A 24194-nucleotide genomic window follows, 5' to 3' on the forward strand; every position below is an offset into this window, starting at 1 on the left:
AATGTCTCTTCCAATCTGAAAGCAAAAGTATCCATTTTTATACCACACAGGGGGCACCCAGATTTGAACTGGGGACCTCTTGATCTGCAGTCAAATGCTCTACCACTGAGCTATACCCCCACCGTTGCACAGCTTTGCAGGAAACCCAAACAACACTCGAAAACATCTAGTTGGCTTTACAATTTGTGATGGTGAATTCAATTCTGAAAGTATCAAAACTATCAATATATATATTTCTCAGGGAACACACATAATTGAAAGGGAGACTTTTTCTTTAGCAGTAAAATGCTCTAGCACTCAGCTTTACCACCCCAGCAAATTAAAGAAACCTGCCACCCACACAACAACATGCTTGGTGTATTTGACTTGAAAGTTTGCCATTGGCTGTTCAAATTTCAAAGTTTCAAACTTGACAACAATATGTGTCATGCATTTGACTTAAAAAATTGTAATGTCTCTTCCAATCTGAAAGCAAAAGTATCCATTTTTATACCCCACAGGGGGCACCCAGATTTGAACTGGGGACCTCTTGATCTGCAGTCAAATGCTCTACCACTGAGCTAGACCCCCACAGTTGCACAGCTTTGCAGGTAACCCGAACAACACTCGGAAACATCTAGTTGGCTTTACAATTTGTGACGGTGAATTCAATTCTGAAAGCATCAAAACTATCAATATATATATTTCTCAGGGAACACACATAATTGAAAGGGAGACTTTTTCTTTAGCAGTAAAATGCTCTACCACTCAGCTTTACCACCCCAGCAAATTAAAGAAACCTGCCACCCACACAACAACATGCTTGGTGTATTTGACTTGAAAGTTTGCCATTGGCTGTTCAAATTTCAAAGTTTCAAACTTGACAACAATATGTGTCATGCATTTGACTTAAAAAATTGTAATGTCTCTTCTAATCTGAAAGCAAAAGTATCCATTTTTTACCACACAGGGGGCACCCAGATTTGAACTGGGGACCTCTTGATCTGCAGTCAAATGCTCTACCACTGAGCTATACCCCCACAGTTGCACAGCTTTGCAGGAAACCCAAACAACACTCGGAAACATCTAGTTGGCTTTACAATTTGTGATGGTGAATTCAATTCTGAAAGTATCAAAACTATCAATATATATATTTCTCAGGGAACACACATAATTGAAAGGGAGACTTTTTCTTTAGCAGTAAAATGCTCTACCACTCAGCTTTACCACCCCAGCAAATTAAAGAAACCTGCCACCCACACAACAACATGCTTGGTGTATTTGACTTGAAAGTTTGCCATTGGCTGTTCAAATTTCAAAGTTTCAAACTTGACAACAATATGTGTCATGCATTTGACTTAAAAAATTGTAATGTCTCTTCCAATCTGAAAGCAAAAGTATCCATTTTTATACCCCACAGGGGGCACCCAGATTTGAACTGGGGACCTCTTGATCTGCAGTCAAATGCTCTACCACTGAGCTATACCCCCACAGTTGCACAGCTTTGCAGGAAACCCAAACAACACTCGGAAACATCTAGTTGGCTTTACAATTTGTGATGGTGAATTCAATTCTGAAAGTATCAAAACTATCAATATATATATTTCTCAGGGAACACACATAATTGAAAGGGAGACTTTTTCTTTAGCAGTAAAATGCTCTACCACTCAGCTTTACCACCCCAGCAAATTAAAGAAACCTGCCACCCACACAACAACATGCTTGGTGTATTTGACTTGAAAGTTTGCCATTGTCTGTTCAAATTTCAAAGTTTCAAACTTGGCCTTCATTGGCCTTAAGCTTCATGTAGTTGATTGGAAAGTTCAAACCTTACTTTAAATATGTATTTCACTGGGCAATTCATCAGTGAGTTAAACCTCTATAACAGTAAAAAGAGGCAGACTGACCACACACCTCAACAAAATATGTAGGCTTCATGTACTTGCCTTGAGATTTTATGACATTGTGTAGAAATCTGAAACTCTTAAACCTGGCCTTAAATGTTTTGTTCAGGGGGAACTCACATTTGAATTGGGGACCTCTTGATCTGCAGATAAAGACTTTATCACTGAGCTGTTCCAACCAGCCTGTAAAAAATGTCAGAAAGCTCAGACAACAATATGTGTCATGCATTTGACTTAAAAAATTGTAATGTCTCTTCCAATCTGAAAGCAAAAGTATCCATTTTTATACCCCACAGGGGGCACCCAGATTTGAACTGGGGACCTCTTGATCTGCAGTCAAATGCTCTACCACTGAGCTAGACCCCCACAGTTGAACAGCTTTGCAGGTAACCCGAACAACACTCGGAAACATCTAGTTGGCTTTACAATTTGTGACGGTGAATTCAATTCTGAAAGTATCAAAACTATCAATATATATATTTCTCAGGGAACACACATAATTGAAAGGGGGACTTTTTCTTTAGCAGTAAAATGCTCTACCACTCAGCTTTACCACCCCAGCAAATTAAAGAAACCTGACACCCACACAACAACATGCTTGGTGTATTTGACTTGAAAGTTTGCCATTGGCTGTTCAAATTTCAAAGTTTCAAACTTGACAACAATATGTGTCATGCATTTGACTTAAAAAATTGTAATGTCTCTTCCAATCTGAAAGCAAAAGTATCCATTTTTATACCCCACATGGGGCACCCAGATTTGAACTGGTTACCTCTTGATCTGCAGTCAAATGCTCTACCACTGAGCTATACCCCCACAGTTGCACAGCTTTGCAGGAAACCCAAACAACACTCGGAAACATCTAGTTGGCTTTACAATTTGTGATGGTGAATTCAATTCTGAAAGTATCAAAACTATCAATATATATATTTCTCAGGGAACACACATAATTGAAAGGGAGACTTTTTCTTTAGCAGTAAAATGCTCTACCACTCAGCTTTACCACCCCAGCAAATTAAAGAAACCTGCCACCCACACAACAACATGCTTGGTGTATTTGACTTGAAAGTTTGCCATTGGCTGTTCAAATTTCAAAGTTTCAAACTTGGCCTTCATTGGCCTTAAGCTTCCTGTAGTTGATTGGAAAGTTCAAACCTTGCTTTAAATATGTATTTCACTGGGCAATTCATCAGTGAGTCAAACCTCTATAACAGTAAAAAGAGGCAGACTGACCACACACCTCAACAAAATATGTAGGCTTCATGTACTTGCCTTGAGATTTTATGACATTGTGTAGAAATCTGAAACTCTTAAACCTGGCCTTAAATGTTTTGTGCAGGGGGAACTCACATTTGAATTGGGGACCTCTTGATCTGCAGATAAAGACTTTATCACTGAGCTGTTCCAACCAGCCTGTAAAAAATGTCAGAAAGCTCAGACAACAATATGTGTCATGCATTTGACTTAAAAAATTGTAATGTCTCTTCCAATCTGAAAGCAAAAGTATCCATTTTTATACCCCACAGGGGGCACCCAGATTTGAACTGGGGACCTCTTGATCTGCAGTCAAATGCTCTACCACTGAGCTAGACCCCCACAGTTGCACAGCTTTGCAGGAAACCCAAACAACACTCGGAAACATCTAGTTGGCTTTACAATTTGTGATGGTGAATTCAATTCTGAAAGTATCAAAACTATCAATATATATATTTCTCAGGGAACACACATAATTGAAAGGGAGACTTTTTCTTTAGCAGTAAAATGCTCTACCACTCAGCTTTACCACCCCAGCAAATTAAAGAAACCTGCCACCCACACAACAACATGCTTGGTGTATTTGACTTGAAAGTTTGCCATTGGCTGTTCAAATTTCAAAGTTTCAAACTTAACAACAATATGTGTCATGCATTTGACTTAAAAAATTGTAATGTCTCTTCCAATCTGAAAGCAAAAGTATCCATTTTTATACCACACAGGGGGCACCCAGATTTGAACTGAGGACCTCTTGATCTGCAGTCAAATGCTCTACCACTGAGCTATACCCCCACCGTTGCACAGCTTTGCAGGAAACCCAAACAACACTCGAAAACATCTTGTTGGCTTTACAATTTGTGATGGTGAATTCAATTCTGAAAGTATCAAAACTATCAATATATATATTTCTCAGGGAACACACATAATTGAAAGGGAGACTTTTTCTTTAGCAGTAAAATGCTCTACCACTCAGCTTTACCACCCCAGCAAATTAAAGAAACCTGCCACCCACACAACAACATGCTTGGTGTATTTGACTTGAAAGTTTGCCATTGGCTGTTCAAATTTCAAAGTTTCAAACTTGACAACAATATGTGTCATGCATTTGACTTAAAAAATTGTAATGTCTCTTCCAATCTGAAAGCAAAAGTATCCATTTTTATACCCCACAGGGGGCACCCAGATTTGAACTGAAGACCTCTTGATCTGCAGTCAAATGCTCTACCACTGAGCTACACCCCCACAGTTGCACAGCTTTGCAGGTAACCCGAACAACACTCGGAAACATCTAGTTGGCTTTACAATTTGTGACGGTGAATTCAATTCTGAAAGCATCAAAACTATCAATATATATATTTCTCAGGGAACACACATAATTGAAAGGGAGACTTTTTCTTTAGCAGTAAAATGCTCTACCACTCAGCTTTACCACCCCAGCAAATTAAAGAAACCTGCCACCCACACAAGAACATGCTTGGTGTATTTGACTTGAAAGTTTGCCATTGGCTGTTCAAATTTCAAAGTTTCAAACTTGACAACAATATGTGTCATGCATTTGACTTAAAAAATTGTAATGTCTCTTCCAATCTGAAAGCAAAAGTATCCATTTTTTACCACACAGGGGGCACCCAGATTTGAACTGGGGACCTCTTGATCTGCAGTCAAATGCTCTACCACTGAGCTATACCCCCACAGTTGCACAGCTTTGCAGGAAACCCAAACAACACTCGGAAACATCTAGTTGGCTTTACAATTTGTGATGGTGAATTCAATTCTGAAAGTATCAAAACTATCAATATATATATTTCTCAGGGAACACACATAATTGAAAGGGAGACTTTTTCTTTAGCAGTAAAATGCTCTACCACTCAGCTTTACCACCCCAGCAAATTAAAGAAACCTGCCACCCACACAACAACATGCTTGGTGTATTTGACTTGAAAGTTTGCCATTGGCTGTTCAAATTTCAAAGTTTCAAACTTGGCCTTCATTGGCCTTAAGCTTCATGTAGTTGATTGGAAAGTTCAAACCTTACTTTAAATATGTATTTCACTGGGCAATTCATCAGTGAGTTAAACCTCTATAACAGTAAAAAGAGGCAGACTGACCACACACCTCAACAAAATATGTAGGCTTCATGTACTTGCCTTGAGATTTTATGACATTGTGTAGAAATCTGAAACTCTTAAACCTGGCCTTAAATGTTTTGTTCAGGGGGAACTCACATTTGAATTGGGGACCTCTTGATCTGCAGATAAAGACTTTATCACTGAGCTGTTCCAACCAGCCTGTAAAAAATGTCAGAAAGCTCAGACAACAATATGTGTCATGCATTTGACTTAAAAAATTGTAATGTCTCTTCCAATCTGAAAGCAAAAGTATGCATTTTTATACCCCACAGGGGGCACCCAGATTTGAACTGGGGACCTCTTGATCTGCAGTCAAACGCTCTACCACTGTGCTATACCCCCACAGCTGCACAGTTTTGCAGGAAACCCAAACAACACTCGGAAACATCTAGTTGGCTTTACAATTTGTGATGGTGAATTCAATTCTGAAAGTATCAAAACTATCAATATATATATTTCTCAGGGAACACACATAATTGAAAGGGAGACTTTTTCTTTAGCAGTAAAATGCTCTACCACTCAGCTTTACCACCCCAGCAAATTAAAGAAACCTGCCACCCACACAACAACATGCTTGGTGTATTTGACTTGAAAGTTTGCAATTGGCTGTTCAAATTTCAAAGTTTCAAACTTGACAACAATATGTGTCATGCATTTGACTTAAAAAATTGTAATGTCTCTTCCAATCTGAAAGCAAAAGTATCCATTTTTATACCCCACAGGGGGCACCCAGATTTGAACTGGGGACCTCTTGATCTGCAGTCAAATGCTCTACCACTGAGCTATACCCCCACAGTTGCACAGCTTTGCAGGAAACCCAAACAACACTCGGAAACATCTAGTTGGCTTTACAATTTGTGATGGTGAATTCAATTCTGAAAGTATCAAAACTATCAATATATATATTTCTCAGGGAACACACATAATTGAAAGGGAGACTTTTTCTTTAGCAGTAAAATGCTCTACCACTCAGCTTTACCACCCCAGCAAATTAAAGAAACCTGCCACCCACACAACAACATGCTTGGTGTATTTGACTTGAAAGTTTGCCATTGGCTGTTCAAATTTCAAAGTTTCAAACTTGACAACAATATGTGTCATTCATTTGACTTAAAAAATTGTAATGTCTCTTCCAATCTGAAAGCAAAAGTATCCATTTTTATACCACACAGGGGGCACCCAGATTTGAACTGGGGACCTCTTGATCTGCAGTCAAATGCTCTACCACTGAGCTATACCCCCACAGTTGCACAGCTTTGCAGGAAACCCAAACAACACTCGGAAACATCTAGTTGGCTTTACAATTTGTGATGGTGAATTCAATTCTGAAAGTATCAAAACTATCAATATATATATTTCTCAGGGAACACACATAATTGAAAGGGAGACTTTTTCTTTAGCAGTAAAATGCTCTACCACTCAGCTTTACCACCCCAGCAAATTAAAGAAACCTGCCACCCACACAACAACATGCTTGGTGTATTTGACTTGAAAGTTTGCCATTGGCTGTTCAAATTTCAAAGTTTCAAACTTGGCCTTCATTGGCCTTAAGCTTCATGTAGTTGATTGGAAAGTTCAAACCTTGCTTTAAATATGTATTTCACTGGGCAATTCATCAGTGAGTCAAACCTCTATAACAGTAAAAAGAGGCAGACTGACCACACACCTCAACAAAATATGTAGGCTTCATGTACTTGCCTTGAGATTTTATGACATTGTGTAGAAATCTGAAACTCTTAAACCTGGCCTTAAATGTTTTGTTCAGGGGGAACTCACATTTGAATTGGGGACCTCTTGATCTGCAGATAAAGACTTTATCACTGAGCTGTTCCAACCAGCCTGTAAAAAATGTCAGAAAGCTCAGACAACAATATGTGTCATGCATTTGACTTAAAAAATTGTAATGTCTCTTCCAATCTGAAAGCAAAAGTATCCATTTTTATACCCCACAGGGGGCACCCAGATTTGAACTGGGGACCTCTTGATCTGCTGTCAAATGCTCTACCACTGAGCTATACCCCCACAGTTGCACAGCTTTGCAGGAAACCCAAACAACACTCGGAAACATCTAGTTGGCTTCACAATTTGTGATGGTGAATTCAATTCTGAAAGTATCAAAACTATCAATATATATATTTCTCAGGGAACACACATAATTGAAAGGGAGACTTTTTCTTTAGCAGTAAAATGCTCTACCACTCAGCTTTACCACCCCAGCAAATTAAAGAAACCTGCCACCCACACAACAACATGCTTGGTGTATTTGACTTGAAAGTTTGCCATTGGCTGTTCAAATTTCAAAGTTTCAAACTTGACAACAATATGTGTCATGCATTTGACTTAAAAAATTGTAATGTCTCTTCCAATCTGAAAGCAAAAGTATCCATTTTTATACCACACAGGGGGCACCCAGATTTGAACTGGGGACCTCTTGATCTGCAGTCAAATGCTCTACCACTGAGCTATACCCCCACTGTTGCACAGCTTTGCAGGAAACCCAAACAACACTCGGAAACATCTAGTTGGCTTTACAATTTGTGATGGTGAATTCAATTCTGAAAGTATCAAAACTATCAATATATATATTTCTCAGGGAACACACATAATTGAAAGGGAGACTTTTTCTTTAGCAGTAAAATGCTCTACCACTCAGCTTTACCACCCCAGCAAATTAAAGAAACCTGCCACCCACACAACAACATGCTTGGTGTATTTGACTTGAAAGTTTGCCATTGGCTGTTCAAATTTCAAAGTTTCAAACTTGACAACAATATGTGTCATGCATTTGACTTAAAAAATTGTAATGTCTCTTCCAATCTGAAAGCAAAAGTATCCATTTTTATACCCCACATGGTGCACCCAGATTTGAACTGGTTACCTCTTGATCTGCAGTCAAATGCTCTACCACTGAGCTATACCCCCACAGTTGCACAGCTTTGCAGGAAACCCAAACAACACTCGGAAACATCTAGTTGGCTTTACAATTTGTGACGGTGAATTCAATTCTGAAAGTATCAAAACTATCAATATATATATTTCTCAGGGAACACACATAATTGAAAGGGAGACTTTTTCTTTAGCAGTAAAATGCTCTACCACTCAGCTTTACCACCCTAGCAAATTAAAGAAACCTGTCACCCACACAACAACATGCTTGGTGTATTTGACTTGAAAGTTTGCCATTGGCTGTTCAAATTTCAAAGTTTCAAACTTGGCCTTCATTGGCCTTAAGCTTCATGTAGTTGATTGGAAAGTTCAAACCTTGCTTTAAATATGTATTTCACTGGGCAATTCATCAGTGAGTCAAACCTCTATAACAGTAAAAAGAGGCAGACTGACCACACACCTCAACAAAATATGTAGGCTTCATGTACTTGCCTTGAGATTTTATGACATTGTGTAGAAATCTGAAACTCTTAAACCTGGCCTTAAATGTTTTGTTCAGGGGGAACTCACATTTGAATTGGGGACCTCTTGATCTGCAGATAAAGACTTTATCACTGAGCTGTTCCAACCAGCCTGTAAAAAATGTCAGAAAGCTCAGACAACAATATGTGTCATGCATTTGACTTAAAAAATTGTAATGTCTCTTCCAATCTGAAAGCAAAAGTATCCATTTTTATACCCCACAGGGGGCACCCAGATTTGAACTGGGGACCTCTTGATCTGCAGTCAAATGCTCTACCACTGAGCTATACCCCCACAGTTGCACAGCTTTGCAGGAAACCCAAACAACACTCGGAAACATCTAGTTGGCTTTACAATTTGTGATGGTGAATTCAATTCTGAAAGTATCAAAACTATCAATATATATATTTCTCAGGGAACACACATAATTGAAAGGGAGACTTTTTCTTTAGCAGTAAAATGCTCTACCACTCAGCTTTACCACCCCAGCAAATTAAAGAAACCTGCCACCCACACAACAACATGCTTGGTGTATTTGACTTGAAAGTTTGCCATTGGCTGTTCAAATTTCAAAGTTTCAAACTTGGCCTTCATTGGCCTTAAGCTTCCTGTAGTTGATTGGAAAGTTCAAACCTTGCTTTAAATATGTATTTCACTGTGCAATTCATCAGTGAGTCAAACCTCTATAACAGTAAAAAGAGGCAGACTGACCACACACCTCAACAAAATATGTAGGCTTCATGTACTTGCCTTGAGATTTTATGACATTGTGTAGAAATCTGAAACTCTTAAACCTGGCCTTAAATGTTTTGTGCAGGGGGAACTCACATTTGAATTGGGGACCTCTTGATCTGCAGATAAAGACTTTATCACTGAGCTGTTCCAACCAGCCTGTAAAAAATGTCAGAAAGCTCAGACAACAATATGTGTCATGCATTTGACTTAAAAAATTGTAATGTCTCTTCCAATCTGAAAGCAAAAGTATCCATTTTTATACCCCACAGGGGGCACCCAGATTTGAACTGGGGACCTCTTGATCTGCAGTCAAATGCTCTACCACTGAGCTATACCCCCACAGTTGCACAGCTTTGCAGGAAACCCAAACAACACTCGGAAACATCTAGTTGGCTTTACAATTTGTGATGGTGAATTCAATTCTGAAAGTATCAAAACTATCAATATATATATTTCTCAGGGAACACACATAATTGAAAGGGAGACTTTTTCTTTAGCAGTAAAATGCTCTACCACTCAGCTTTACCACCCCAGCAAATTAAAGAAACCTGCCACCCACACAACAACATGCTTGGTGTATTTGACTTGAAAGTTTGCCATTGGCTGTTCAAATTTCAAAGTTTCAAACTTGACAACAATATGTGTCATGCATTTGACTTAAAAAATTGTAATGTCTCTTCCAATCTGAAAGCAAAAGTATCCATTTTTATACCACACAGGGGGCACCCAGATTTGAACTGGGGACCTCTTGATCTGCAGTCAAATGCTCTACCACTGAGCTATACCCCCACCGTTGCACAGCTTTGCAGGAAACCCAAACAACACTCGAAAACATCTAGTTGGCTTTACAATTTGTGATGGTGAATTCAATTCTGAAAGTATCAAAACTATCAATATATATATTTCTCAGGGAACACACATAATTGAAAGGGAGACTTTTTCTTTAGCAGTAAAATGCTCTAGCACTCAGCTTTACCACCCCAGCAAATTAAAGAAACCTGCCACCCACACAACAACATGCTTGGTGTATTTGACTTGAAAGTTTGCCATTGGCTGTTCAAATTTCAAAGTTTCAAACTTGACAACAATATGTGTCATGCATTTGACTTAAAAAATTGTAATGTCTCTTCCAATCTGAAAGCAAAAGTATCCATTTTTATACCCCACAGGGGGCACCCAGATTTGAACTGGGGACCTCTTGATCTGCAGTCAAATGCTCTACCACTGAGCTAGACCCCCACAGTTGCACAGCTTTGCAGGTAACCCGAACAACACTCGGAAACATCTAGTTGGCTTTACAATTTGTGACGGTGAATTCAATTCTGAAAGCATCAAAACTATCAATATATATATTTCTCAGGGAACACACATAATTGAAAGGGAGACTTTTTCTTTAGCAGTAAAATGCTCTACCACTCAGCTTTACCACCCCAGCAAATTAAAGAAACCTGCCACCCACACAACAACATGCTTGGTGTATTTGACTTGAAAGTTTGCCATTGGCTGTTCAAATTTCAAAGTTTCAAACTTGACAACAATATGTGTCATGCATTTGACTTAAAAAATTGTAATGTCTCTTCTAATCTGAAAGCAAAAGTATCCATTTTTTACCACACAGGGGGCACCCAGATTTGAACTGGGGACCTCTTGATCTGCAGTCAAATGCTCTACCACTGAGCTATACCCCCACAGTTGCACAGCTTTGCAGGAAACCCAAACAACACTCGGAAACATCTAGTTGGCTTTACAATTTGTGATGGTGAATTCAATTCTGAAAGTATCAAAACTATCAATATATATATTTCTCAGGGAACACACATAATTGAAAGGGAGACTTTTTCTTTAGCAGTAAAATGCTCTACCACTCAGCTTTACCACCCCAGCAAATTAAAGAAACCTGCCACCCACACAACAACATGCTTGGTGTATTTGACTTGAAAGTTTGCCATTGGCTGTTCAAATTTCAAAGTTTCAAACTTGACAACAATATGTGTCATGCATTTGACTTAAAAAATTGTAATGTCTCTTCCAATCTGAAAGCAAAAGTATCCATTTTTATACCCCACAGGGGGCACCCAGATTTGAACTGGGGACCTCTTGATCTGCAGTCAAATGCTCTACCACTGAGCTATACCCCCACAGTTGCACAGCTTTGCAGGAAACCCAAACAACACTCGGAAACATCTAGTTGGCTTTACAATTTGTGATGGTGAATTCAATTCTGAAAGTATCAAAACTATCAATATATATATTTCTCAGGGAACACACATAATTGAAAGGGAGACTTTTTCTTTAGCAGTAAAATGCTCTACCACTCAGCTTTACCACCCCAGCAAATTAAAGAAACCTGCCACCCACACAACAACATGCTTGGTGTATTTGACTTGAAAGTTTGCCATTGTCTGTTCAAATTTCAAAGTTTCAAACTTGGCCTTCATTGGCCTTAAGCTTCATGTAGTTGATTGGAAAGTTCAAACCTTACTTTAAATATGTATTTCACTGGGCAATTCATCAGTGAGTTAAACCTCTATAACAGTAAAAAGAGGCAGACTGACCACACACCTCAACAAAATATGTAGGCTTCATGTACTTGCCTTGAGATTTTATGACATTGTGTAGAAATCTGAAACTCTTAAACCTGGCCTTAAATGTTTTGTTCAGGGGGAACTCACATTTGAATTGGGGACCTCTTGATCTGCAGATAAAGACTTTATCACTGAGCTGTTCCAACCAGCCTGTAAAAAATGTCAGAAAGCTCAGACAACAATATGTGTCATGCATTTGACTTAAAAAATTGTAATGTCTCTTCCAATCTGAAAGCAAAAGTATCCATTTTTATACCCCACAGGGGGCACCCAGATTTGAACTGGGGACCTCTTGATCTGCAGTCAAATGCTCTACCACTGAGCTAGACCCCCACAGTTGAACAGCTTTGCAGGTAACCCGAACAACACTCGGAAACATCTAGTTGGCTTTACAATTTGTGACGGTGAATTCAATTCTGAAAGTATCAAAACTATCAATATATATATTTCTCAGGGAACACACATAATTGAAAGGGGGACTTTTTCTTTAGCAGTAAAATGCTCTACCACTCAGCTTTACCACCCCAGCAAATTAAAGAAACCTGACACCCACACAACAACATGCTTGGTGTATTTGACTTGAAAGTTTGCCATTGGCTGTTCAAATTTCAAAGTTTCAAACTTGACAACAATATGTGTCATGCATTTGACTTAAAAAATTGTAATGTCTCTTCCAATCTGAAAGCAAAAGTATCCATTTTTATACCCCACATGGGGCACCCAGATTTGAACTGGTTACCTCTTGATCTGCAGTCAAATGCTCTACCACTGAGCTATACCCCCACAGTTGCACAGCTTTGCAGGAAACCCAAACAACACTCGGAAACATCTAGTTGGCTTTACAATTTGTGATGGTGAATTCAATTCTGAAAGTATCAAAACTATCAATATATATATTTCTCAGGGAACACACATAATTGAAAGGGAGACTTTTTCTTTAGCAGTAAAATGCTCTACCACTCAGCTTTACCACCCCAGCAAATTAAAGAAACCTGCCACCCACACAACAACATGCTTGGTGTATTTGACTTGAAAGTTTGCCATTGGCTGTTCAAATTTCAAAGTTTCAAACTTGGCCTTCATTGGCCTTAAGCTTCCTGTAGTTGATTGGAAAGTTCAAACCTTGCTTTAAATATGTATTTCACTGGGCAATTCATCAGTGAGTCAAACCTCTATAACAGTAAAAAGAGGCAGACTGACCACACACCTCAACAAAATATGTAGGCTTCATGTACTTGCCTTGAGATTTTATGACATTGTGTAGAAATCTGAAACTCTTAAACCTGGCCTTAAATGTTTTGTGCAGGGGGAACTCACATTTGAATTGGGGACCTCTTGATCTGCAGATAAAGACTTTATCACTGAGCTGTTCCAACCAGCCTGTAAAAAATGTCAGAAAGCTCAGACAACAATATGTGTCATGCATTTGACTTAAAAAATTGTAATGTCTCTTCCAATCTGAAAGCAAAAGTATCCATTTTTATACCCCACAGGGGGCACCCAGATTTGAACTGGGGACCTCTTGATCTGCAGTCAAATGCTCTACCACTGAGCTAGACCCCCACAGTTGCACAGCTTTGCAGGAAACCCAAACAACACTCGGAAACATCTAGTTGGCTTTACAATTTGTGATGGTGAATTCAATTCTGAAAGTATCAAAACTATCAATATATATATTTCTCAGGGAACACACATAATTGAAAGGGAGACTTTTTCTTTAGCAGTAAAATGCTCTACCACTCAGCTTTACCACCCCAGCAAATTAAAGAAACCTGCCACCCACACAACAACATGCTTGGTGTATTTGACTTGAAAGTTTGCCATTGGCTGTTCAAATTTCAAAGTTTCAAACTTAACAACAATATGTGTCATGCATTTGACTTAAAAAATTGTAATGTCTCTTCCAATCTGAAAGCAAAAGTATCCATTTTTATACCACACAGGGGGCACCCAGATTTGAACTGAGGACCTCTTGATCTGCAGTCAAATGCTCTACCACTGAGCTATACCCCCACCGTTGCACAGCTTTGCAGGAAACCCAAACAACACTCGAAAACATCTTGTTGGCTTTACAATTTGTGATGGTGAATTCAATTCTGAAAGTATCAAAACTATCAATATATATATTTCTCAGGGAACACACATAATTGAAAGGGAGACTTTTTCTTTAGCAGTAAAATGCTCTACCACTCAGCTTTACCACCCCAGCAAATTAAAGAAACCTGCCACCCACACAACAACATGCTTGGTGTATTTGACTTGAAAGTTTGCCATTGGCTGTTCAAATTTCAAAGTTTCAAACTTGACAACAATATGTGTCATGCATTTGACTTAAAAAATTGTAATGTCTCTTCCAATCTGAAAGCAAAAGTATCCATTTTTATACCCCACAGGGGGCACCCAGATTTGAACTGAAGACCTCTTGATCTGCAGTCAAATGCTCTACCACTGAGCTACACCCCCACAGTTGCACAGCTTTGCAGGTAACCCGAACAACACTCGGAAACATCTAGTTGGCTTTACAATTTGTGACGGTGAATTCAATTCTGAAAGCATCAAAACTATCAATATATATATTTCTCAGGGAACACACATAATTGAAAGGGAGACTTTTTCTTTAGCAGTAAAATGCTCTACCACTCAGCTTTACCACCCCAGCAAATTAAAGAAACCTGCCACCCACACAAGAACATGCTTGGTGTATTTGACTTGAAAGTTTGCCATTGGCTGTTCAAATTTCAAAGTTTCAAACTTGACAACAATATGTGTCATGCATTTGACTTAAAAAATTGTAATGTCTCTTCCAATCTGAAAGCAAAAGTATCCATTTTTTACCACACAGGGGGCACCCAGATTTGAACTGGGGACCTCTTGATCTGCAGTCAAATGCTCTACCACTGAGCTATACCCCCACAGTTGCACAGCTTTGCAGGAAACCCAAACAACACTCGGAAACATCTAGTTGGCTTTACAATTTGTGATGGTGAATTCAATTCTGAAAGTATCAAAACTATCAATATATATATTTCTCAGGGAACACACATAATTGAAAGGGAGACTTTTTCTTTAGCAGTAAAATGCTCTACCACTCAGCTTTACCACCCCAGCAAATTAAAGAAACCTGCCACCCACACAACAACATGCTTGGTGTATTTGACTTGAAAGTTTGCCATTGGCTGTTCAAATTTCAAAGTTTCAAACTTGGCCTTCATTGGCCTTAAGCTTCATGTAGTTGATTGGAAAGTTCAAACCTTACTTTAAATATGTATTTCACTGGGCAATTCATCAGTGAGTTAAACCTCTATAACAGTAAAAAGAGGCAGACTGACCACACACCTCAACAAAATATGTAGGCTTCATGTACTTGCCTTGAGATTTTATGACATTGTGTAGAAATCTGAAACTCTTAAACCTGGCCTTAAATGTTTTGTTCAGGGGGAACTCACATTTGAATTGGGGACCTCTTGATCTGCAGATAAAGACTTTATCACTGAGCTGTTCCAACCAGCCTGTAAAAAATGTCAGAAAGCTCAGACAACAATATGTGTCATGCATTTGACTTAAAAAATTGTAATGTCTCTTCCAATCTGAAAGCAAAAGTATGCATTTTTATACCCCACAGGGGGCACCCAGATTTGAACTGGGGACCTCTTGATCTGCAGTCAAACGCTCTACCACTGTGCTATACCCCCACAGCTGCACAGTTTTGCAGGAAACCCAAACAACACTCGGAAACATCTAGTTGGCTTTACAATTTGTGATGGTGAATTCAATTCTGAAAGTATCAAAACTATCAATATATATATTTCTCAGGGAACACACATAATTGAAAGGGAGACTTTTTCTTTAGCAGTAAAATGCTCTACCACTCAGCTTTACCACCCCAGCAAATTAAAGAAACCTGCCACCCACACAACAACATGCTTGGTGTATTTGACTTGAAAGTTTGCCATTGGCTGTTCAAATTTCAAAGTTTCAAACTTGACAACAATATGTGTCATGCATTTGACTTAAAAAATTGTAATGTCTCTTCTAATCTGAAAGTAAAAGTATCCATTTTTTACCACACAGGGGGCACCCATATTTGAACTGGGGACCTCTTGATCTGCAGTCAAATGCTCTACCACTGAGCTATACCCCCACAGTTGCACAGCTTTGCAGGAAACCCAAACAACACTCGGAAACATCTAGTTGGCTTTACAATTTGTGATGGTGAATTCAATTCTGAAAGTATCAAAACTATCAATATATATATTTCTCAGGGAACACACATAATTGAAAGGGAGACTTTTTCTTTAGCAGTAAAATGCTCTACCACTCAGCTTTACCACCCCAGCAAATTTAAGAAACCTGCCACCCACACAACAACATGCTTTGTGTATTTGACTTGAAAGTTTGCCATTGGCTGTTCAAATTTCAAAGTTTCAAACTTGACAACAATATGTGTCATGCATTTGACTTAAAAAATTGTAATGTCTCTTCCAATCTGAAAGCAAAAGTATCCATTTTTATACCCCACAGGGGGCACCCTGATTTGAACTGGGGACCTCTTGATCTGCAGTCAAATGCTCTACCACTGAGCTATACCCCCACAGTTGCACAGCTTTGCAGGTAACCCGAACAACACTCGGAAACATCTAGTTGGCTTTACAATTTGTGACGGTGAATTCAATTCTGAAAGCATCAAAACTATCAATATATATATTTCTCAGGGAACACACATAATTGAAAGGGAGACTTTTTCTTTAGCAGTAAAATGCTCTACCACTCAGCTTTACCACCCCAGCAAATTAAAGAAACCTGCCACCCACACAACAACATGCTTGGTGTATTTGACTTGAAAGTTTGCCATTGGCTGTTCAAATTTCAAAGTTTCAAACTTGACAACAATATGTGTCATGCATTTGACTTAAAAAATTGTAATGTCTCTTCTAATCTGAAAGCAAAAGTATCCATTTTTTACCACACAGGGGGCACCCAGATTTGAACTGGGGACCTCTTGATCTGCAGTCAAATGCTCTACCACTGAGCTATACCCCCACAGTTGCACAGCTTTGCAGGAAACCCAAACAACACTCGGAAACATCTAGTTGGCTTTACAATTTGTGATGGTGAATTCAATTCTGAAAGTATCAAAACTATCAATATATATATTTCTCAGGGAACACACATAATTGAAAGGGAGACTTTTTCTTTAGCAGTAAAATGCTCTACCACTCAGCTTTACCACCCCAGCAAATTAAAGAAACCTGCCACCCACACAACAACATGCTTTGTGTATTTGACTTGAAAGTTTGCCATTGGCTGTTCAAATTTCAAAGTTTCAAACTTGACAACAATATGTGTCATGCATTTGACTTAAAAAATTGTAATGTCTCTTCCAATCTGAAAGCAAAAGTATCCATTTTTATACCCCACAGGGGGCACCCAGATTTGAACTGGGGACCTCTTGATCTGCAGTCAAATGCTCTACCACTGAGCTATTCCCCCACAGTTGCACAGCTTTGCAGGAAACCCAAACAACACTCGGAAACATCTAGTTGGCTTTACAATTTGTGATGGTGAATTCAATTCTGAAAGTATCAAAACTATCAATATATATATTTCTCAGGGAACACACATAATTGAAAGGGAGACTTTTTCTTTAGCAGTAAAATGCTCTACCACTCAGCTTTACCACCCCAGCAAATTAAAGAAACCTGCCACCCACACAACAACATGCTTTGTGTATTTGACTTGAAAGTTTGCCATTGGCTGTTCAAATTTCAAAGTTTCAAACTTGACAACAATATGTGTCATGCATTTGACTTAAAAAATTGTAATGTCTCTTCCAATCTGAAAGCAAAAGTATCCATTGTTATACCCCACAGGGGGCACCCAGATTTGAACTGAGGACCTCTTGATCTGCAGTCAAATGCTCTACCACTGAGCTATACCACCACAGTTGCACAGCTTTGCAGGAAACCCAAACAACACTCGGAAACATCTAGTTGGCTTTACAATTTGTGATGGTGAATTCAATTCTGAAAGTATCAAAACTATCAATATATATATTTCTCAGGGAACACACATAATTGAAAGGGAGACTTTTTCTTTAGCAGTAAAATGCTCTACCACTCAGCTTTACCACCCCAGCAAATTAAAGAAACCTGCCACCCACACAACAACATGCTTGGTGTATTTGACTTGAAAGTTTGCCATTGGCTGTTCAAATTTCAAAGTTTCAAACTTGGCCTTCATTGGCCTTAAGCTTCATGTAGTTGATTGGAAAGTTCAAACCTTACTTTAAATATGTATTTCACTGGGCAATTCATCAGTGAGTTAAACCTCTATAACAGTAAAAAGAGGCAGACTGACCACACACCTCAACAAAATATGTAGGCTTCATGTACTTGCCTTGAGATTTTATGACATTGTGTAGAAATCTGAAACTCTTAAACCTGGCCTTAAATGTTTTGTTCAGAGGGAACTCACATTTGAATTGGGGACCTCTTGATCTGCAGATAAAGACTTTATCACTGAGCTGTTCCAACCAGCCTGTAAAAAATGTCAGAAAGCTCAGACAACAATATGTGTCATGCATTTGACTTAAAAAATTGTAATGTCTCTTCCAATCTGAAAGCAAAAGTATCCATTTTTATACCCCACAGGGGGCACCCAGATTTGAACTGGGGACCTCTTGATCTGCAGTCAAATGCTCTACCACTGAGCTAGACCCCCACAGTTGCACAGCTTTGCAGGTAACCCGAACAACACTCGGAAACATCTAGTTGGCTTTACAATTTGTGACGGTGAATTCAATTCTGAAAGCATCAAAACTATCAATATATATATTTCTCAGGGAACACACATAATTGAAAGGGAGACTTTTTCTTTAGCAGTAAAATGCTCTACCACTCAGCTTTACCACCCCAGCAAATTAAAGAAACCTGCCACCCACACAACAACATGCTTGGTGTATTTGACTTGAAAGTTTGCCATTGGCTGTTCAAATTTCAAAGTTTCAAACTTGACAACAATATGTGTCATGCATTTGACTTAAAAAATTGTAATGTCTCTTCTAATCTGAAAGCAAAAGTATCCATTTTTTACCACACAGGGGGCACCCAGATTTGAACTGGGGACCTCTTGATCTGCAGTCAAATGCTCTACCACCGAGCTAGACCCCCACAGTTGCACAGCTTTGCAGGTAACCCGAACAACACTCGGAAACATCTAGTTGGCTTTACAATTTGTGACGGTGAATTCAATTCTGAAAGCATCAAAACTATCAATATATATATTTCTCAGGGAACACACATAATTGAAAGGGAGACTTTTTCTTTAGCAGTAAAATGCTCTACCACTCAGCTTTACCACCCCAGCAAATTAAAGAAACCTGCCACCCACACAACAACATGCTTTGTGTATTTGACTTGAAAGTTTGCCATTGGCTGTTCAAATTTCAAAGTTTCAAACTTGACAACAATATGTGTCATGCATTTGACTTAAAAAATTGTAATGTCTCTTCCAATCTGAAAGCAAAAGTATCCATTTTTATACCCCACAGGGGGCACCCAGATTTGAACTGGGGACCTCTTGATCTGCAGTCAAATGCTCTACCACTGAGCTATACCCCCACAGTTGCACAGCTTTGCAGGAAACCCAAACAACACTCGGAAACATCTAGTTGGCTTTACAATTTGTGATGGTGAATTCAATTCTGAAAGTATCAAAACTATCAATATATATATTTCTCAGGGAACACACATAATTGAAAGGGAGACTTTTTCTTTAGCAGTAAAATGCTCTACCACTCAGCTTTACCACCCCAGCAAATTAAAGAAACCTGCCACCCACACAACAACATGCTTGGTGTATTTGACTTGAAAGTTTGCCATTGGCTGTTCAAATTTCAAAGTTTCAAACTTGGCCTTCATTGGCCTTAAGCTTCATGTAGTTGATTGGAAAGTTCAAACCTTACTTTAAATATGTATTTCACTGGGCAATTCATCAGTGAGTTAAACCTCTATAACAGTAAAAAGAGGCAGACTGACCACACACCTCAACAAAATATGTAGGCTTCATGTACTTGCCTTGAGATTTTATGACATTGTGTAGAAATCTGAAACTCTTAAACCTGGCCTTAAATGTTTTGTTCAGAGGGAACTCACATTTGAATTGGGGACCTCTTGATCTGCAGATAAAGACTTTATCACTGAGCTGTTCCAACCAGCCTGTAAAAAATGTCAGAAAGCTCAGACAACAATATGTGTCATGCATTTGACTTAAAAAATTGTAATGTCTCTTCCAATCTGAAAGCAAAAGTATCCATTTTTATACCCCACAGGGGGCACCCAGATTTGAACTGGGGACCTCTTGATCTGCAGTTAAATGCTCTACCACTGAGCTAGACCCCCACAGTTGCACAGCTTTGCAGGTAACCCGAACAACACTCGGAAACATCTAGTTGGCTTTACAATTTGTGACGGTGAATTCAATTCTGAAAGCATCAAAACTATCAATATATATATTTCTCAGGGAACACACATAATTGAAAGGGAGACTTTTTCTTTAGCAGTAAAATGCTCTACCACTCAGCTTTACCACCCCAGCAAATTAAAGAAACCTGCCACCCACACAACAACATGCTTGGTGTATTTGACTTGAAAGTTTGCCATTGGCTGTTCAAATTTCAAAGTTTCAAACTTGACAACAATATGTGTCATGCATTTGACTTAAAAAATTGTAATGTCTCTTCTAATCTGAAAGCAAAAGTATCCATTTTTTACCACACAGGGGGCACCCAGATTTGAACTGGGGACCTCTTGATCTGCAGTCAAATGCTCTACCACCGAGCTAGACCCCCACAGTTGCACAGCTTTGCAGGTAACCCGAACAACACTCGGAAACATCTAGTTGGCTTTACAATTTGTGACGGTGAATTCAATTCTGAAAGCATCAAAACTATCAATATATATATTTCTCAGGGAACACACATAATTGAAAGGGAGACTTTTTCTTTAGCAGTAAAATGCTCTACCACTCAGCTTTACCACCCCAGCAAATTAAAGAAACCTGCCACCCACACAACAACATGCTTGGTGTATTTGACTTGAAAGTTTGCCATTGGCTGTTCAAATTTCAAAGTTTCAAACTTGACAACAATATGTGTCATGCATTTGACTTAAAAAATTGTAATGTCTCTTCTAATCTGAAAGCAAAAGTATCCATTTTTTACCACACAGGGGGCACCCAGATTTGAACTGGGGACCTCTTGATCTGCAGTCAAATGCTCTACCACTGAGCTATACCCCCACAGTTGCACAGCTTTGCAGGAAACCCAAACAACACTCGGAAACATCTAGTTGGCTTTACAATTTGTGATGGTGAATTCAATTCTGAAAGTATCAAAACTATCAATATATATATTTCTCAGGGAACACACATAATTGAAAGGGAGACTTTTTCTTTAGCAGTAAAATGCTCTACCACTCAGCTTTACCACCCCAGCAAATTAAAGAAACCTGCCACCCACACAACAACATGCTTTGTGTATTTGACTTGAAAGTTTGCCATTGGCTGTTCAAATTTCAAAGTTTCAAACTTGACAACAATATGTGTCATGCATTTGACTTAAAAAATTGTAATGTCTCTTCCAATCTGAAAGCAAAAGTATCCATTTTCATACCACACAGGGGGCACCCAGATTTGAACTGGGGACCTCTTGATCTGCAGTCAAATGCTCTACCACTGAGCTATACCCCTACAGTTGCACAGCTTTGCAGGAAACCCAAACAACACTCGGAAACATCTAGTTGGCTTTACAATTTGTGATGGTGAATTCAATTCTGAAAGTATCAAAACTATCAATATATATATTTATCAGGGAACACACATAATTGAAAGGGAGACTTTTTCTTTAGCAGTAAAATGCTCTACCACTCAGCTTTACCACCCCAGCAAATTAAAGAAACCTGCCACCCACACAACAACATGCTTGGTGTATTTGACTTGAAAGTTTGCCATTGGCTGTTCAAATTTCAAAGTTTCAAACTTGGCCTTCATTGGCCTTAAGCTTAATGTAGTTGATTGGAAAGTTCAAACCTTACTTTAAATATGTATTTCACTGGGCAATTCATCAGTGAGTTAAACTTCTATAACAGTAAAAAGAGGCAGACTGACCACACACCTCAACAAAATATGTAGGCTTCATGTACTTGCCTTGAGATTTTATGACATTGTGTAGAAATCTGAAACTCTTAAACCTGGCCTTAAATGTTTTGTTCAGGGGGAACTCACATTTGAATTGGGGACCTCTTGATCTGCAGATAAAGACTTTATCACTGAGCTGTTCCAACCAGCCTGTAAAAAATGTCAGAAAGCTCAGACAACAATATGTGTCATGCATTTGACTTAAAAAATTGTAATGTCTCTTCCAATCTGAAAGCAAAAGTATCCATTTTTATACCCCACAGGGGGCACCCAGATTTGAACTGGGGACCTCTTGATCTGCAGTCAAATGCTCTACCACTGAGCTATACCCCGACAGTTGCACAGCTTTGCAGGAAACCCAAACAACACTCGGAAACATCTAGTTGGCTTTACAATTTGTGATGGTGAATTCAATTCTGAAAGTATCAAAACTATCAATATATATATTTCTCAGGGAACACACATAATTGAAAGGGAGACTTTTTCTTTAGCAGTAAAATGCTCTACCACTCAGCTTTACCACCCCAGCAAATTAAAGAAACCTGCCACCCACACAACAACATGCTTGGTGTATTTGACTTGAAAGTTTGCCATTGTCTGTTCAAATTTCAAAGTTTCAAACTTGGCCTTCATTGGCCTTAAGCTTCATGTAGTTGATTGGAAAGTTCAAACCTTACTTTAAATATGTATTTCACTGGGCAATTCATCAGTGAGTTAAACTTCTATAACAGTAAAAAGAGGCAGACTGACCACACACCTCAACAAAATATGTAGGCTTCATGTACTTGCCTTGAGATTTTATGACATTGTGTAGAAATCTGAAACTCTTAAACCTGGCCTTAAATGTTTTGTTCAGGGGGAACTCACATTTGAATTGGGGACCTCTTGATCTGCAGATAAAGACTTTATCACTGAGCTGTTCCAACCAGCCTGTAAAAAATGTCAGAAAGCTCAGACAACAATATGTGTCATGCATTTGACTTAAAAAATTGTAATGTCTCTTCCAATCTGAAAGCAAAAGTATCCATTTTTATACCCCACAGGGGGCACCCAGATTTGAACTGGGGACCTCTTGATCTGCAGTCAAATGCTCTACCACTGAGCTATACCCCGACAGTTTCACAGCTTTGCAGGAAACCCAAACAACTCTCGGAAACATCTAGTTGGCTTTACAATTTGTGAAGGTGAATTCAATTCTGAAAGTATCAAAACTATCAATATATATATTTCTCAGGGAACACACATAATTGAAAGGGAGACTTTTTCTTTAGCAGTAAAATGCTCTACCACTCAGCTTTACCACCCCAGCAAATTAAAGAAACCTGCCCCCCACACAACAACATGCTTGGTGTATTTGACTTGAAAGTTTGCCATTGGCTGTTCAAATTTCAAAGTTTCAAACTTGACAACAATATGTGTCATGCATTTGACTTAAAAAATTGTAATGTCTCTTCCAATCTGAAAGCAAAAGTATCCATTTTTATACCCCACAGGGGGCACCCAGAGTTGAACTGGGGACCTCTTGATCTGCAGTCAAATACTCTACCACTGAGCTATACCCCCACAGTTGCACAGCTTTGCAGGAAACCCAAACAACACTCGGAAACATCTAGTTGGCTTTACAATTTGTGATGGTGAATTCAATTATGAAAGTATCAAAACTATCAATATATATATTTCTCAGGGAACACACATAATTGAAAGGGAGACTTTTTCTTTAGCAGTAAAATGCTCTAGCACTCAGCTTTACCACCCCAGCAAATTAAAGAAACCTGCCACCCACACAACAACATGCTTGGTGTATTTGACTTGAAAGTTTGCCATTGGCTGTTCAAATTTCAAAGTTTCAAACTTGGCCTTCATTGGCCTTAAGCTTCATGTAGTTGATTGGAAAGTTCAAACCTTACTTTAAATATGTATTTCACTGGGCAATTCATCAGTGAGTTAAACTTCTATAACAGTAAAAAGAGGCAGACTGACCACACACCTCAACAAAATATGTAGGC

The 24194-nt window shown here is 38.8% G+C and overlaps 21 non-coding genes across 21 annotated transcripts; all 21 read right to left on the bottom strand.

Moving 5' to 3' along the window:
- Window positions 1-48: 48 nt before the first annotated feature.
- Window positions 49-120, bottom strand: trnac-gca (transfer RNA cysteine (anticodon GCA)). The gene has a single exon. It is a non-coding gene; the product is annotated as a tRNA-Cys (tRNA).
- Window positions 121-947: 827 nt separating this feature from the next.
- Window positions 948-1019, bottom strand: trnac-gca (transfer RNA cysteine (anticodon GCA)). The gene has a single exon. It is a non-coding gene; the product is annotated as a tRNA-Cys (tRNA).
- A 378-nt stretch (window positions 1020-1397) lies between these two features.
- Window positions 1398-1469, bottom strand: trnac-gca (transfer RNA cysteine (anticodon GCA)). Its single transcript has one exon. It is a non-coding gene; the product is annotated as a tRNA-Cys (tRNA).
- Window positions 1470-3857: 2388 nt separating this feature from the next.
- On the bottom strand, window positions 3858-3929 carry trnac-gca (transfer RNA cysteine (anticodon GCA)). The gene has a single exon. It is a non-coding gene; the product is annotated as a tRNA-Cys (tRNA).
- An 827-nt stretch (window positions 3930-4756) lies between these two features.
- On the bottom strand, window positions 4757-4828 carry trnac-gca (transfer RNA cysteine (anticodon GCA)). The gene has a single exon. It is a non-coding gene; the product is annotated as a tRNA-Cys (tRNA).
- Window positions 4829-5986: 1158 nt separating this feature from the next.
- Window positions 5987-6058, bottom strand: trnac-gca (transfer RNA cysteine (anticodon GCA)). The gene has a single exon. It is a non-coding gene; the product is annotated as a tRNA-Cys (tRNA).
- A 378-nt stretch (window positions 6059-6436) lies between these two features.
- trnac-gca (transfer RNA cysteine (anticodon GCA)) lies at window positions 6437-6508 on the bottom strand. The gene has a single exon. It is a non-coding gene; the product is annotated as a tRNA-Cys (tRNA).
- Window positions 6509-7666: 1158 nt separating this feature from the next.
- On the bottom strand, window positions 7667-7738 carry trnac-gca (transfer RNA cysteine (anticodon GCA)). The gene has a single exon. It is a non-coding gene; the product is annotated as a tRNA-Cys (tRNA).
- Window positions 7739-8896: 1158 nt separating this feature from the next.
- On the bottom strand, window positions 8897-8968 carry trnac-gca (transfer RNA cysteine (anticodon GCA)). Its single transcript has one exon. It is a non-coding gene; the product is annotated as a tRNA-Cys (tRNA).
- Window positions 8969-9676: 708 nt separating this feature from the next.
- trnac-gca (transfer RNA cysteine (anticodon GCA)) lies at window positions 9677-9748 on the bottom strand. Its single transcript has one exon. It is a non-coding gene; the product is annotated as a tRNA-Cys (tRNA).
- A 378-nt stretch (window positions 9749-10126) lies between these two features.
- Window positions 10127-10198, bottom strand: trnac-gca (transfer RNA cysteine (anticodon GCA)). Its single transcript has one exon. It is a non-coding gene; the product is annotated as a tRNA-Cys (tRNA).
- Window positions 10199-11025: 827 nt separating this feature from the next.
- trnac-gca (transfer RNA cysteine (anticodon GCA)) lies at window positions 11026-11097 on the bottom strand. Its single transcript has one exon. It is a non-coding gene; the product is annotated as a tRNA-Cys (tRNA).
- A 378-nt stretch (window positions 11098-11475) lies between these two features.
- trnac-gca (transfer RNA cysteine (anticodon GCA)) lies at window positions 11476-11547 on the bottom strand. Its single transcript has one exon. It is a non-coding gene; the product is annotated as a tRNA-Cys (tRNA).
- Window positions 11548-13935: 2388 nt separating this feature from the next.
- trnac-gca (transfer RNA cysteine (anticodon GCA)) lies at window positions 13936-14007 on the bottom strand. The gene has a single exon. It is a non-coding gene; the product is annotated as a tRNA-Cys (tRNA).
- An 827-nt stretch (window positions 14008-14834) lies between these two features.
- trnac-gca (transfer RNA cysteine (anticodon GCA)) lies at window positions 14835-14906 on the bottom strand. The gene has a single exon. It is a non-coding gene; the product is annotated as a tRNA-Cys (tRNA).
- A 2056-nt stretch (window positions 14907-16962) lies between these two features.
- Window positions 16963-17034, bottom strand: trnac-gca (transfer RNA cysteine (anticodon GCA)). Its single transcript has one exon. It is a non-coding gene; the product is annotated as a tRNA-Cys (tRNA).
- Window positions 17035-17412: 378 nt separating this feature from the next.
- Window positions 17413-17484, bottom strand: trnac-gca (transfer RNA cysteine (anticodon GCA)). The gene has a single exon. It is a non-coding gene; the product is annotated as a tRNA-Cys (tRNA).
- Window positions 17485-19541: 2057 nt separating this feature from the next.
- Window positions 19542-19613, bottom strand: trnac-gca (transfer RNA cysteine (anticodon GCA)). The gene has a single exon. It is a non-coding gene; the product is annotated as a tRNA-Cys (tRNA).
- Window positions 19614-21219: 1606 nt separating this feature from the next.
- Window positions 21220-21291, bottom strand: trnac-gca (transfer RNA cysteine (anticodon GCA)). The gene has a single exon. It is a non-coding gene; the product is annotated as a tRNA-Cys (tRNA).
- Window positions 21292-21669: 378 nt separating this feature from the next.
- Window positions 21670-21741, bottom strand: trnac-gca (transfer RNA cysteine (anticodon GCA)). Its single transcript has one exon. It is a non-coding gene; the product is annotated as a tRNA-Cys (tRNA).
- A 1938-nt stretch (window positions 21742-23679) lies between these two features.
- On the bottom strand, window positions 23680-23751 carry trnac-gca (transfer RNA cysteine (anticodon GCA)). Its single transcript has one exon. It is a non-coding gene; the product is annotated as a tRNA-Cys (tRNA).
- Between the last annotated feature and the right edge of the window lie 443 nt (window positions 23752-24194).

Source organism: Salminus brasiliensis, chromosome 3 (assembly GCF_030463535.1).
Source record: "Salminus brasiliensis chromosome 3, fSalBra1.hap2, whole genome shotgun sequence".
Taxonomy (NCBI): domain Eukaryota; kingdom Metazoa; phylum Chordata; class Actinopteri; order Characiformes; family Bryconidae; genus Salminus; species Salminus brasiliensis.